Below are 16328 nucleotides of genomic sequence, written 5' to 3' on the forward strand. Positions count from 1 at the left end.
GTGTAAGAATGAAAGTTCCCGGAAGACTCCATATTTTAAACACCCTTCATGCATTCCTAAGACTCTGCTAGATTTTTTTTTTTTTTTTCACATCAGCTCTTCTCTAGGCTTTAGGATTTTTCCTCAACATGGAGCTGCTTGGGAAGAAGTGTCTGCTAAACATCCCTTTGGTATCTGACTCTGTGCTTGGTGGGTCAGGGCACTTACCGCCCCTGCACAAAGCTTGTATCTCACCCAGAACCCTGTGAAGAATGTGAAACACCAGGGCTCCTGGGGGACATCTTATCACAGGCCTCAGACCGATGCTGAATCATCACAGCTGGCCGTTCGGCTGATCTGATGGTTGTTGGTTAGCTAAATACATTTCTGTGTGTCTCCATCTGCACAGTAATTCTTCATCCACCCCGCACACCAGGTAAATATTATTATTCATAGCAGTAATAATGAATGTTCGTTGGATGTAAGTTCCTTGAGGGCAGGGGCCAGCTCTCTGATTCACTCCAGATAGCAAAGGAGGTCAGTGAAACAACAACAATCGTTACTGAGCATCCACCATGTGTCAGACACTGCTGACGGGCTGAAGAATACAAAGATGAGTAAGACATAGCTCCTGTTCTCGGAAACTCGTAGGCACGGTGGAGACAGGCATATAAACAGATCATCGCGACACAGGGTGATAGATGCAGTGAGAGACAGATTGCTCCGCCTATTATGGGACACAGAGGAGAGGCACCCATACCGGCTGGGGGGAGTGGAGAAAATTCTGCTTGTTAGAGTAGCTTCCGGTGAGTGGTGATGTTGACCTAAGTCTAAAAGCTTAGCCAAATGCCCTGTGGTAAATAAGTGTCACCATTTCTTTCTAACTAGGGATATTTTGACACAAAATAAACCCCTTTTGCCCTCACGAGGAAAATAATAAACCTTTGGATTTAAAGACTAGACAGGAGAAATCACCAGGTAGCCATGGATGGCCCGGAGCATAGCCTTCTATTTTTAAGAAAATGTACGGGCCCTGATAGGCCATCAGCCCTGTCATGTAAAGAGGGTGGAATCATCCCTTGTTGGAAGGGCTGAGGGAAGAAGTGAGAAGACCTGAGAAGGACCTGAGAGAGCAGCGCCAGGGTCCTCGGTGCTTGAGAGAGCAGCTGAAAGGGCCAGGGCGCGGGGCCGGGAGCGGGCAGGGCTGGTGGGCACCACGGCAGGCTGCCTGCAAGTACTGTCTGCACTAGAGGGCCACTCCAGCGGTGTCAGAGGGGACAGTCCTCCCACAAGGGGAGCTGGCCAGGCCACATCTGGACCTCTGCCCACTCTCGTCCGGGGACTCAGGGTCACTGCGTGCAACCTGGTCTCTGCCTCAGAGATGCCACCCACAGCTCTGCAGTCGGTGCAATGGATCCAGCAACACCCAGGCGTCCCAGATTTGACTCACCCAAGCAATGCTCTTGGAAACTTCAAACCTTTAGAAACTCTGGTCACGTAATAAGTTGGTGGGAGGATTGTTTTGAATTTTCTTCTACCACACTCCACTGGGTAAGGAGCTCAAGAACCTGTACTCAGTGGATGGACTGAAGCAACCGGGAGACGGAGTGAAAGGGATACCTCTGTTACCTAAGGACAGATAGGGACTACAGCCAGGTGAGACGAGTGGGGAGGGAGGATCCCAGCAGGAGGGAGGACGTGAGCTGGTGCAGGGAGGAGCACCATCGTGGTCTGAGCAGAGCATGGCAAGCAGGTGTGTATTACCGCAGCACCACGTTGCGGGGCAGGGAGTGACAGGAGTGGTGGGGAGGAGCTAGACCTTGGAGAACTTTGTGCAACAAGTTAGGGAGCGTGTGCTTTATCCTGTAGGCAGTGTGGACTCAGGACAAGAGTTTGAGCAGAGAAATGAGATGCTCTGGTTTGTTGTTCAGATATTGTAGACAAGTCACTTTGGAGGGTGTACAGAAAGCTGTTATAATCAGCCAGAGAAGAGAGAAGATGGCCTGAACCAGGAAAGTGATGGTAGAGATGGAGAGAAGGGGATGGCTCTGAGGAATATGGAGGCAGTAAAATCAGCAGGACACGACAGGAAAGAAGGCAGAGGAAGGAGATGGAGCTGTCAAGGATGATGTCTGGGTCTGTAGTTTGGGTGAAAAGGCAGTGTCTGCCACATAATAGGTGTTTGATAAATATTGATATAAATACAGTTCACTGTCATGATGATTGCCTTTTCTATCATTAGTACTGAGTGTTACTGAAATGGACACTTAATAGGAAGTCAGGAGATTCAGATTCTGGTTTCAGTTCCCTCGCTGTGTGATCCTGAGAAAGTCATATTGTATCTTCCATAAAACGAAAGGGTTTGACCAGATGCATTCTGAAGTCCTTTCCATCTTTGACTTTGCTGGCAAAATATCATGGAGCAATGTTGAAAACAGACCATAATTTATGACAATGTTTCCATGGGTAAATGTGGTCCAAATTTCCAACAACTAACTTAAAATGAATTTTTGGAGGAGCTTCTCATTTAAGCACTGCCGGTACTCTCATATCATTTCCTTGTTTCTCCCTCAGGTATAATTTCTTCATGAAGATAAGTCTTGCCTGTCCAAAACATTTTAAGAGACTATGACATATGTTTTGGATCCCCTATAATATCTGATACAGTGCCAGGTACGTTCTCACCATTCAAAATTGACCTGAGCTGAATTAAATTGTGTCTCTCAATAGGGGTTTGATTCAGATCCCGAACAGTTCACTACTTCAAGTTCGCATTCATTTATTCATTTATTCATTCATCCATCCATCCCATCAACAGATACTGAGAGAGTACATAATCAGGTGCAAAAAGAATAAGACAGCTTACCCAACAGTTTACCCAACGAGTGAGCAGGGTGGCAGGGCAGATGAGACGTGAGTGCAGGATTCCATACTGTGTGCTGGGAAGTGAAGGATGCTACGTGGAAGGGGTGCAGATACAGTGAGGTGCTTATTAAAAGAAGAGGCTAATTACATCTAGTGAAAAGAGAGGAAAGGCAGCAGTCGTTGGGACGCTCTATATGTACTGGTTTGTGCTCCCGACGGAAACCTCTATTGCTATTAGCTCTGTCTGAGAACTTTGAGATGGCTGGTGGAGCACTGGGGTGTGCCGTCTGACCTACAGGGCAGATTCTGCTGGAGCGAAGCTCATCAGACCAGCCAATGGTCAAACTCCAACGTTTGGTTTCACAGGGAAGCACAGTGTATTAAGAAATCACTACTGGAAATTAGGATGCTTGGGGTCCACTCTCATCCCCAGACACTTCTGAACTGGGTGACCTTTGGCACTCAGCCCAACTTGTCTTAACCTCTAGTTGTGTCTTCTGGAGCATCACCGGAAATGCCGCTTCGGCCTTGTGAAGATCAATGGACATGATAATAGTAATTAACATTGTAGCTAATGGTCACTGAATGCTGGCTTTGGGCTGTTCAAAGGACTCAAGCACTTGAATGTGTTGATTTATTTAATCTTCACAGTAACCCTATGAAGTAGGCACTTCTGCATTCCTTTGGTAGAGCTGACACCACTGAGACACCAGCAACTGCCCAAGGTCACGTAACAAGGTGGCAGTGGAGAAGGTGTCTAACCTAGGCAACATGGTGCCTGAGCCTGGCTCTTTGAAGTTTATGGCCTACAGTCTGTCTTCTAGCCCAGCAGCACTTTGTAAACTATAATATGACATTCAGTGTGACAATAATATTGTTCTAATGAAGCACGTTCATCGGTGCAGACTGAAGATAAATAGAGGTAGCAACGTTGTTAAATGGGAAAAGACGCACGTTACATACAAGCACACCTCAGAGATACTGCAGGTCCAGACCACAACCACAAAGCAAGCATCAGGACAGAGAGTCACACAAGTTTTTTGGGTTTTTTTCCCGGTGCATATGAAAGTTATTTTTACACCATATTGTAGTCTATTAAGTGTACAATAGCATTATGTCTTTTTAATGTACCTACCTTAATTAAAAATAATTTATTGCTTAAAAATGCTAACCATCATCTGAGCCTTTAGCACACGATAGCATTTTTGCAATAGTAACGTTGGTGATCACTGATCACAGATCACCATAACAAATAAAAGAATAATGGAAAAGTTTGAAATACTGAGAGAATTACCAAAATGTGATACAGAGACGAGAAGTGAGCAAATGCTGTTGGGAAAATGGGGCTGAGACTTGCTCGACCCAGGGTTGCCACAAACCTTCAGTTTGTGAAAAAAAAAAAAAGCAGTATTTGCAAAGCACAGTAAAGCAAAGCACAATAAAACAAGGGTATGAACATCAATCTTAAGAAACAGAACTAATGGTCTTATACTAGATTCTCGGTGGGCTGCCCAGCTCAGGAGATAAAATTACAGATGATGATAATTTACGCAAACTCTTAGCACTTGAAAGTTACGCAGTGATCATCTAGCCCAGTCTTTTCACTGGATGTTTAAAGATTATGCCCAGAAATTTAAGTGAACTGACTGAGGTCACACAGTTGGTGAAGCAGAGAACACAAAACTATTTGGCAATTTTAGAATTTAAAACGAAAAGAGTGGAACGTCCCTAAAAGCTAATGTTATAAAAGCTTCTGTTGGTTGGCACGCTGATCTTCTCTCATCAAGGCAGATTTCTCAATCACTGAATAACTGAACTGCTTCTTTAAGTCAGCGCTAGAGACATACACTCCCCGTGGGTGGTGCTTCCTGTAGAAGGTGACAGCAGCTGACTGTCCCATTTGTATTACACTACTTGCCTTATGACATAGAAAATCTGCAAAGCTATCTTCTTTTATATTCACAGCATTTAAAGGTGGTTACTTCTTCCAAGTGTGTAAGAAGCAACTAACTCCGCCCACTATGGGTGGATTGCAGTTTTCCTGTCATGCTTATTCAGCGGATTTGTTTTCTACTTAGACTAGGGAATTTAAGGGTCTCAAAGCACCACTTTGAATGCACCACTTTTGGGGCAAGGAAACCTCCTTTTACTCACTGAGTTCCATGGCTCTGCTGCTACTTTGGTCTCTGGTAAGTGACTGAAGCCAATCTGATAAAATTGAAGCTATGGTCCTGGCTGATAATGACTTTCTGTGAGATTCAGATAAGACGTGTGTTTCAACAAGAGCTTTCACAGAAGGAATTTAGGGTTCCAGGACGGAGCCCCAGTAGACATGGTACTCTGGGGAGGGGGCTGGAAAACAGAACAGTAATCAATGAAAAATTGTAATAAAAACATAAGCCCAAACCACTGTTTACAGGATGCCTGATCTGTGCCAGAAACGTGGATTCTGAGTGCAGTTTGCTTAAATGTCCTTTGAGAGACTCAACTAAAGATCAGATGACTTTCTTCTGGCTTTAATTATTTTCTGTTTTTGGAGTGTCTTTATAGGCAACATGGAGACATGACCAGGTCAGGCAAGGCATTTTCTTGAGGAGTTTTGAGTTTGGGAGAAAGGCGGCTTTTATCTTTGGGTGGCTCAGAGGAAACATACGCCTAAATATTTCTTACAGAAGCCAAAAATTAAGTTTAGAAGCAACTTTTTAATTAATCAATGGATCAACCTCATAAATAAATATTTATTGTGCATTTTTAAGCTACCAGACCCTGAGAAGGATTTATTCAAAAGAAGATCAAGCCCCCTTTCTGGCCTAGAAGATACCCTGGCTCAGCCCCAGGTTGCCCTCTGAGCAGGGAGGTACATGAGGGCCCAGGCTGCGGGCCCCTCTCCACACAGAGAGAGCAGAATCCAGGGTGTGGAGAAGTGCTCTTAGTTCACTGGCAAGGCTCAGGCCCACAGCTACGATTTAGTCAGGACATGACCCTTTGGCTACTGCTCAATGCCCACAAGTTCAGGATGTTGGCAGAGAAGCAGGTGGCGTCCATCTGGGCTGGTGAAAGCACATGATCAATCTTCTGTAAACATGTGATAAAGCAGGCACACAGAGCAGCCCCCAAACAGCAGGCTCTGCAGCCATGTTCGCCGCCAAGTACATCTCCACCGCCACCCCGTAAGGCAAGAGGGAGTCGCTCCTCCAAAGATCACACCCGGAACCCGTGTCCTTTCGCCCTCGCTGCTCCTGCTCCACCTCCCCTCCGGAGCTGACTCAGGGTACAGAGACCCTTGATGGTAACAGGCAAAGCTCTCAGGATGCAAGCTATACCTGGGTGAATAATTAGAAGTAGGGTTTTATTCCTTCAGCTCGGCATTCACTGACACAGAAAGCGAGTCCTTATTGTCATCTGCATCCTGCTTCCTAGTTTGAACTTTCCTTCTCCCCGCCTTCACCCAACTCCAGTCCTAGAGCTGTTTTCTCTGCTTCTCTGGGTCACTGAGGAAACAATGTCCTTTCTCTCTTGCCCTCAGGTCCACATCTCATTTCGAAGCCCAAGCTATCACCCTCACTGCTAGATCATAACCTGGAGAGTCCCTCATTTCTTCCCCTGGATGTCCCCGGACAAGTTGATAAATGGCACGAATTTGAGAAAGATTGAGGGGTCTGGCGAACACAATGTGAGTTGTCTCCTGACTAGATAAGAAAGATAACCATGCAAAAGGGAGGTGCCCAGTGTTTGTGACATTTCATTAGTTGCATCCTGTCTGATAAGTTATTTACATGTGGGGAATGTTATGAAATGGTGTGTATGGAGAGGTTAGGGACAGGAATGATGAAGGTCTGGAACCACATAACTAATTCACTTAAAAATACTTGCTAGGGACTTCTACATTACTAACAACAGGAGCAGCAGCGGGCACTGAGTGCTTAATGCATGCCAGTCATTATGCTAAATGCTTTCTATGGATTATCTAATTTGATCTTCACAATGACTATATGAGATAGTAATGACTATTATCCCCATTTAAAGATAAGGAAATCAAGACTTATGGAAATCGGGCAGCTTGCCAAGGCTTGGAGGCTTGGAGGAGCCAGGAGTTGAACCTCAGTAATCTGACTTTAACGCCTACGTCCGTGCTTAAAATCAGATACGTGGTCATGCGCTTTGTGCTGGGCATTCAAAAAAATTAAAGCAGAAGACAGATAGTATTGCTGCTCTCATGAAGTTTATGGTTTAATTTTGCAGAAAAACAAATGAATAAATACCATAGTGTATTTATGTGTGATAAGGGCCATGATACACTCATGACTCATACCTGTCATGGAACATCACTGGTCCTGTTGCTTCCTTCCTGCCTCTTTCTTCTTTGAGCCGTCCTGTGAATGAACACCAGGTTAAGCTTCCTAAGGAACCAGATCTTCACACTTGCACTACAATAAGCTGAAACCCTCCTCAACTGGAACATGCTTCAGAAAGAGCTCAAAGGACTACGGAAGTTTACTCTGGAACACAGAGGTCTCAAGGAGAACGCAGTATTGTTTTTACGTGCTGAGGGGGAAGCAAGTAATCAGTGGCCCAAATAATTGCCCAGCATGTGTCCACAGACCAGTAGCCTAGAGCACCTACCACGTGCCAGCGACTGTGCTTAGTTCTGGGAATAATTTTTAAAAATATCCTAAAAATACTAAATATGGGGGGAGGGGATAGCTCAGTGGTAGAATGCAAGCTTAGCATGCACGAGGTCCTGGGTTCAAGCTCAATCCCCAGTATCTCCATTAAAAAATAATAATAACAAATAAACCTAATAATCTCCCCCCCCACAAAAAAAAAAAAAGAAAAAAAATTTTAAATACTAAATATAAAAGGCAAACCTGAAAACTGAATAATTAAACTGAGTGGTTTTCAGACACTAGAAAAAGCAGCAAATGGAGAGAGATGGTGTGCAAAGAGAATCATGGAATCGTAAAGAGAAAGGCAAGAAACAGCTGGATCTACGGCACTGAAGGCCAAGAAAACACTGTTTTGGAGGGGGTTATTTATTTGTTTATTTTGTTTTATTTTTTAATGGTGATGCAGTATAAGGGGGATGGACAGTTTACGCTTTGGAGTCAGTCCTTCCAGGCTCCAAATCCTGCTTCAGTTTCTCACTATCTGTGTGATCGCGGGCAAGGTACTCAGACTTTGTGAGTGGGCATTTCCTTACTTGTAATCATGAAGACAACGATTCACATCTCAAAGAAATCAATTCAACAGTGGAGGATGTGATCAATGTGGGGGGAAAAAAAGAAACAATAAGTCACTGCTAGCTTCATTCACTCTTATATTCACTGTCTTGGAGACTTGAATGGGGAAGTCATGCTGAAAATGCTAAAGTGAAGTAGATAAAAGAACAAAACCAAAAGCCAGGTGGGAGGAAGCTTGTATATTATTTGGAACATTTTGGTAATAAATGACAGAAGTTTAACTTGAATTAGGGAAGTAAAAAAAAAAAAAAGACCAGAATAAAAGAATGTAATTGTTCATGTAACTCACAAATCCACAGTAGGCAAGGATGGATCCAGGGGCTCAAATGAAGTCATCAGTTGTCTTTCTCTTAACCTCTTGGCTCTTATTTTTCTGTGTTGGCTTTTTCTCAGATAGGAATTCTCTACTTCGTAGAAAAGAAGAGCTGGTACCATCTCTAGGCTTCCATGGTCCCTAGCACTTATAATTCTAAAGCAGAGAAATCTCAGAGATCACATTGCTCTTTGATAAAAACCTGTCCCTGCAGGGACCATGTGCCCATCTCTGAACTAATCATCATGTCTGGGGTGGGAAAGGCAACTTTGATGGCCCAGCACAGCTGTGGGATCCCATCTTTCCCAGGGCTGCCTTGGGTGAACAATCCAGGTTGGTCAATCAGAAAATTCTGTCCTCTCAACACAGCCCAGAGTTGGGGAGCTACAGTTCTAGAAAAGCAGAATTTTATTACCAAAGAAGGCGAAAAAGATAAAGCAAAAAAACCAAGGGCATAACTAGAAAGGAGATTAAAATTCAAGCTGTATAATACAGCTGTTGATATTACAGCTGACAGTTGAGGTAAAGCCAAAGAGAGAGTCTGGCTTCTCATCACCAATGAGCTAAACTCAGTATGTAAGACAATTGTTAGTGTCAGTAACACTCTGACTCTGGCAAAGGGTACCTGCTCTGTGCCTCACATTTTAGAGGGACTCATAGCCCCAGATGAATTTATTAAAAAACACAGTGGTGCTTCTAACCTGGGAATCCAGTGTCCAATGACAGCCTAAGGACATACAACCTTAACATCTGCTCTTATAAGCAACACATTTTACTCCCCCAGAGAAATGCTGATCCACATCTCTTGCCGTTTGTCCTCAAAATAAAAAATAATTGTGTCTAAATACTAGGAAGTGGGTGGGTCGTGGCCCTGTGAGATGGCTGCTGCCTGGCATGCGACGTGGTGTGAATGGCACAAGCTCTTTGGACAGAAAAAAACAAATGAATTAACTTGTCAAATCTGTCCTCTCTGATGACATGAATGCAATAAGTTCTTGCATAAAAGATTATCATTTCCCGGTAGTGCCAATTGTCCGTTTTGTTGCTTCTCTTTATATTCCAATGTGTACTTCCTCAGGGACTCACCGACCAGCACAGGTTGGACATGGTGGACAAAAAACACTTTGCATGTTAAACGATTCACATGACTCTTAAGCTTAGACGTTTGTAGCCAACATAATAAGCATAATATTAAAAAAGCATGGCATTAATTCTTTACATCGGCAAATAAGTGGACACTGAACTCTAGAATTGGAAATAGGCACATTCAGAAGTTCTGGGTGCACGTATTTTTTTGGGTGAGCACCATTTAACCCACTGTAGTCATCATGGCGAAGTTCTGGCTCTAACCTAGTGTCCAAAGATTTTTGCCTGGTGAAAACCAATACAGTATTTTCTTCATCCCAAATATTCTGAAATATATATATTGTTTTACCTTCTATCAGGTTGCATAGGTAAACCACAAGTCAACTTTCATTGATTTTGCTTAGAATCAGTTCAACTAAATTTGGTAGCAACTTGTTTGGAAGCTTTTGATTTCTTTTTTTAAACATACGAGAATGTGAGTTACTTAAGAATCACAGTTCCTTTGGCAAAAACCAAAGCCTTTGAAAATGCAATTCCAAGAAGAAGAAATAAAAAGGGCCCTTTCTAAACGTGATACACATAAGATCCTAATCCGATGAGCGTGTTATCTGTGTTATACCCCTGGTACTTAGCACCTCACTCTTTTATATGCATACTATCTGTATTATTCTCCTCTGATCAACATTAATTAATATACTCTTCTAAGAAGCAGGCTATCTGTGTTAGACTTTTCTGATAACTCTTCGATAAGCATGCTCTATTTATAATACTATCAACACTTAGTACCAACGCCTCTTATCAGTATAAACAAACAGACGGAAACTCCCACTAAAATAAAACCAGCCGCCTGAACATAATTGGAGCCGTTTCATCTTAGCTGCAAACCTGAATGGGAAAATGTTTGTTTAGTCAGCAATTCCCATAAACTTCATTGTAGACAGATGGGAAGCCAACAATGGTGTGTTTGTTGGCCTACACCAGTCTCATTTTGAATAGTTCCTGATCCTTATCTGCTCCCAACCAAAAAAAGAAAAAAGCTAAGAAATTCATTCGAAACAAAAAATTGGGTAGGAGTTTCTGGATATTTGAGAGAATATCTTTATCTCTAACGTTTGTCATGCCTCTCTGCCAAATGGAGTTGGTGGCAGCAGGCGTCACTGATTAGGACTTAATTCAGATGAAGAATCAGGAAGCCCCTGAAGAATGAATGCTCTGTCTGGATAGAGGGGAAAGACATACTGAGGTTAACCAAGGAGAATTATTTAGGGGAAGAAAGAAAAAACAATCCTTTGTGAATGACAGCAGAAACTGGGGCATCAAGTTTAGTCAGTAAGCCACAGCTACGATCTAAAGCACTTGCTCATGGCTGGGAGACCAGACCACCTGCCCGAAGCAAAATAAAACAGAATAAAAATGGGTGTCCTGTAAGAAAGAAAAATAGAAGGGCTCAGTTCTAAGAGGCTGCCCGGCAGGTGAGAGATGGTGATTTGAGCGGTTGGTGTGTAAAGAAATTAAAAATGAACGGTTTGCTCAGAGTCGTACAGAATTAGCTGAAGAGCTGGCACTTGGCCCAGAGTCACCTCAGCTCTTGGTACGCCTTAGCTCTTCCACGGCCCACTCTGTGTCCTGATGCGTAGGCCAAATTCTGTCTTTCCCAACAAGAAGACCAATTGGAGGCACACATGGATTAAGGATTAGAAGCTTTCCCTCCCTGCAATGGTCATTGGTTTTCCCCCCTAGTCCCCCAGGGAAGGTCATCTCAATATTCACCAACCACATTCTGGTTGTCAAATGTTTGCTGAGTCACATGGTCATCCCAGATGTCAGTTAGGGTTACCTTGTCCTTGGATGTACACATAGAACTGCTTAAAATGGATTCAAACCTACCATTCTATCAGCTGGGAAATCCCAAAACCATCATATAATTTTTGCAAATTCACCAGGATTTTAATTTTTCTGCTTGCTTCAAATCCGGATTTCTTGATTCCATTCGATGTCCTGTGCCCTCCCTTACTGGGGCCATTGTCTTCTGTTGGTCCCGTACCAACACGGAAGAGGAATCCAGCCCATTTCTCTAATTTGCCGCAAAGGAGGAGTCAGCCAGATACTTGTCTGTGTGGCAGAACTAACAGCAGGAGGGGATGGAGAGGTTTACACTATAGCACCACACTGCATGCTCTTTCGGCGTTAATGTCTGATCATTCTTCTTACAATTCTTCAACAATTTTCATTCAGTCCAATCTCTCATCATACCACATTTCTTTATAGTCGTCATCTCTGCCATATTTCTGAATCTCTGTCTACATATTTTCCTCTATTCTGTTTCCAGAGGGCCACCAAAACACAGGCCATTTCTGTGCACAGCAGCTTCAAATCTCTTGATTATTTGTCTTTCTCCAAACAATGATTGGGGGTATCCAGGAAGAGAGAGAAAGTAGCAACTCAACATTGTGACACAAAGCGGCCTAAAAAGGCATTTTTCTATGAAAAAGATCCTCTGCTCCAGAGAGAAGGGACAAGCCTCTGAAGAAAGAAATTGCTTTGAATGGCAATTATTTATGCCATTATGCTTTGTTTCCTATATGTCACACAATGAATTTCTGAGAAAAGAGTCTGAGATGACATGGGAAAACCAGGATTCTTTCCCATCAAATAAAACAGACAGAACTTGACCTTAGTTCTCTGTACGTCTAACAAGGAAAGGGGAGCGTTCAGGTTCTGAATATATGAAAATGAATGTTTATTTGAATGAGAAAAGATAGTTTTTTATAAGAGGTCTATGCAAATGAAGGAAAAGCTAAAGTTTCATCAGCTTCTCAGTAAATCCACCTCTGAGCCTAAACAGAACCTTAATGCTATAAGCTCTCTCTAGTCCCTCTAAAGCTCAGTCAGGTACATAAACTAAATTATAATAGAAAGAAGCCATCGTCCAAGTTGGCCTGACCCACAGCACCCAGATGCCCTATTGTACTTATAGAAAACCATTGTGTATGCAACCTTGATGTTCATTAATTAAAAATAAAATTAAAAATGGGCATAGTTGAAATACAACTTAATAATATTTGTGCAAGCTTCTTCCCATGCTGGCCTTGCTTTTAAAGAACTATTTAGCAAACAATCTTCTCGAAAAGTAGTAACTCAAGCAAATAGTTTTTTTTCTTAAAAATTATAATGATAATCAATAATTATTAAACTCTTAGTTAATGCCAGGCATTGAATTACAAGCTTTTCATGCATTGTCGCATTTAATCTTTACAACTCTTTGAAGTATGTACTATTTTTATTCTCCAATTTACAGGTAGGAATATTAAGGCTCATAGAGTTTTTATTTTTCCAAGGGCACAGAGACCAGGTCAATTCCCAAAGGGATCTGTCATGGCAAAGATCAGATGCTAACCATTACATAATAATGTCCTTTGAGTAACAAGAAACTCAGCATCTCCCTGACAAACCCACTTCATCTCTAGTGCTCTGAAAGGGTTGGGGGAGGGTAGTTCTTTGCTTTGGGATTAAATCTGTTTTCTGATGGACTTTGTCCAATCAAATGGGGCTGTAAAAACAAGGCTACCCCTTTTCCAGTGTTACCGCTAAGTCTTCTCTTCTATGGGCAAACCTCTCTCAAGGCTTTGCAAACTCCTTCTAGAATGCCAACCCCATGAGGGCAGAAACCATACCTTGTTCTCTGAAATATTCCCAGTGCTGGGAATAGCGCTTCAGTCTGAGAGGCAGGACTGAAGTGGGCACTGCAAAGAACACAATGTCACTTGTGTGGTGTTCCTGACAAAAGGGCACAACCTGAATCTGATCAGAAGGGCACATAAGTTCAGGCTAAGGGTCATCCTACAAAACAACTGGCCTATCTCTTCAAAATGTCATTGACATGAGATACAAGGAAAAACTGAAGACAGTTCGGAATAAAAGAAGACTAAAGAGACATGGCAATGACATGGAATGGATGATCTGTTGTTTGCTTTTGCCTTATGAGATATTAATGAACTAACTGGTGAAACATAAAAATGAGACTAAACAAATCTATCACTGTATCAATATTAATTTCCTGATTTTGGTAAGCATACGATTATACAACATAAAGTTTCTCAACCATTTTTTCACTATTGTACCCCCAAAGGAGAAAAATTAAAGTGACATTTAAATTAAATCAATTTCTCCCTAATAAGGGAAATTAAATACTAAGACAAAAGATTTTGTTGGGTAGGGTGGAGAGGCACAGGTCATTTGTAATATCTCAGGTTTTTTCCCCATAGAATCGATTTTTGTCCCCTTGAGGGTGGTATCACTCCTACTGAGAATGCATAATATAAGAGAATATCTTTGCTTTTAGAAGAGACACACTAAACTATTCAAGGGTAAAGGAGCATCGTGTCTGCAATTGATTCTCAGCAGCTGAAAAAAGATGTAGATAGAAACGATACACAAATAGAGGTGTGCACACATGCAGGATTTTGTGTGTGTGTGTGAGACAGAAAGAGCACATGGAGGGGAGGGGCTGTAAAGCAAACATGTCAAATTATTAAAATATAGAAAATCCAAGTGAAAAGTATGTGGGGCATAAGGACCAACATATAGACCAATAGGATAGCAGAGAGAGTCCAGAAATAAACCCTTGCATGTATGGTTAATTGATTTTCAACAAGGGTGCCAAGATCATTCAGTGGAGAAAGAACAGTCTTCAGCAAACGATGCTGGGAAAACTGGATCTCCACATGCAAAAGAATGAAGTTGGATCCTTATTTTGCACCATATGCAAAATTTAATTCAAAATAAATCAAAGTGTATGAGCTAAAACTATAAAACTCTTAAAAGACACAGGAAAAAAATCTATGTGACACTGGATTCGGCAATGATTTCTTGGATATGCCTGAGAAATACAGGCAACAAAAGGAAAAATAAATAAACTAGACTTCGTCAAAATTTTAAACTTTTGTGCATCAAAGGAAAATATCAAGAGTGAAAAGGCAACTCACAGAATGAGAGAAAATATTTGCAAATCATATGTATGATAGGGTAATGATATCCAGAATATATATACATTTCAGAAATGGGCAACTGATTTGAATAAACGTTTCTCCAAAGAAAATAAACAAATGGCCAATAGAAGCACATGAAAAGATGTTCAACATCACTGGCTAGCCATCAGGAAAATGCAAACCAAACCCACCACTTCAGACCCATTAGGATGGCTAATATACAGTTTTTTAAAAATGAAAAATAATAAGCATTGATGAGGATGTGAACAAATGGAAAACCTTGTTCATTCTGGCAGAACTGGGGAAATGTAAAATGGTGAAGCATCGGTGGGAAACAGTTTGGTGCCTCCTCAAAAAGTTAAGCATAGAGTTACTGTATAATCTAGAAATTTGACTCCTAGGTATACACCTAGAAAAAAACTGAAAAAATGAAAACAGGGACTAAGATACTTATACACCAATGTTCACAGCACATTCACAAGCAGCCAAAAGGTGGAAACAACCCGAATGTCCATCAACAGATAAACGGATAAACAAAATGTGGTATGTACATACAATGGATTATTACTCACCCTTCAAAAGAAACAAAATTCCAATACATGCTGCAACATGGATAAAACTTTAAAAACGTTGTGCTAAGTGAAATAAGCCAGACACCAGAGGACAAATACTATGATTCCACTTACACAGAGAGAAATTAGATAGAGCTTACCAGGGGTTGGGAGAGGGGGAAATGGAGAATTATTTCTTGATGGGTACAGATTTCCGTCTGTGGTACCAAACTCAGGTTCTGATGCTCTCCACTCCAAAGCCAATACTCCATACTCGAGAGACAAGGGCCAGAGGTTGATTCCAGCTGATACACATGGATTGAGGCAAGAGGGTCTTCGAGTGGCTTGACAATGCCGTTCTCTATGCCCAGTTGATAAACTTGCTCCTCACTTTTATGTGGACATAGAAAGAGCCTGTTGTCTTGGTCTGGGTGCTACAGAACAAGAGGCTTTAGTGACAGGGGAGGTTGGTGTGTAGGATTTCTCCAATTAGGAAACATACGAAAACAATGTTGACAAGAGGTAAGAGCCAAAGCATCCTACCAATTTCATGCTGACTTATGTTTACCATATGTTCTATCTCCCCACAGAGCTTGCTGCATGTTGGAGTTTATATAAGATTTACAAATACGTAAGAGATAAGATGAAAATTGTATTTGCAACTTCATGTTGACTTATGTTTACCATATGTTCTATCTCTGCATACAGCTTATTGCATATTGGAATTTACATAGGACTTACACACAGACACACACATACATATATACATATATATATACATATATATATATGTATATATGTATATATATATATATAATTTATAAGTGATAGAAGAATTAAAAGATATTTTTTCCCCTAACTTACTTGTTTGGTTCCATCAGCTCAATTCCAGGGAAATCTTCAAGAACGTTGGCTCACTGAGGATAATGAACAAAGGTCACAGAACTCTATACATCCCATTTTCTCTCATATCTGGTCCCTGGGAAGTTGACCCTCAAAGTCAGAGAATTTTCCACACAGTTGGATGTGGCTGATGATAAATAAACGTGGTGTTAATCATTTCTGTTGGACCATAACTTGGTTTTCCTGAGTCTCTATTGTAATTTTGCTTTGGGTCAGAAGTACAAAACTTGAATTGATTGATAAAAATATCACGTTTGTGTCACAGTCTGCCCAATGTCCAGTCACTTGTTCGTAAGAAAAGGGCCAAATCTCCATTGGTTTAATGTCCCTAAAGCTGTTCTCTCAACTGAGAGTAAAATCTTATGAATTTACCTCCTTTTAAGACAGAAATGGGAGTTTAATC

This window comes from Camelus dromedarius, chromosome 23 (assembly GCF_036321535.1).
Source record: "Camelus dromedarius isolate mCamDro1 chromosome 23, mCamDro1.pat, whole genome shotgun sequence".
Classification (NCBI taxonomy): Eukaryota; Metazoa; Chordata; class Mammalia; order Artiodactyla; family Camelidae; genus Camelus; species Camelus dromedarius.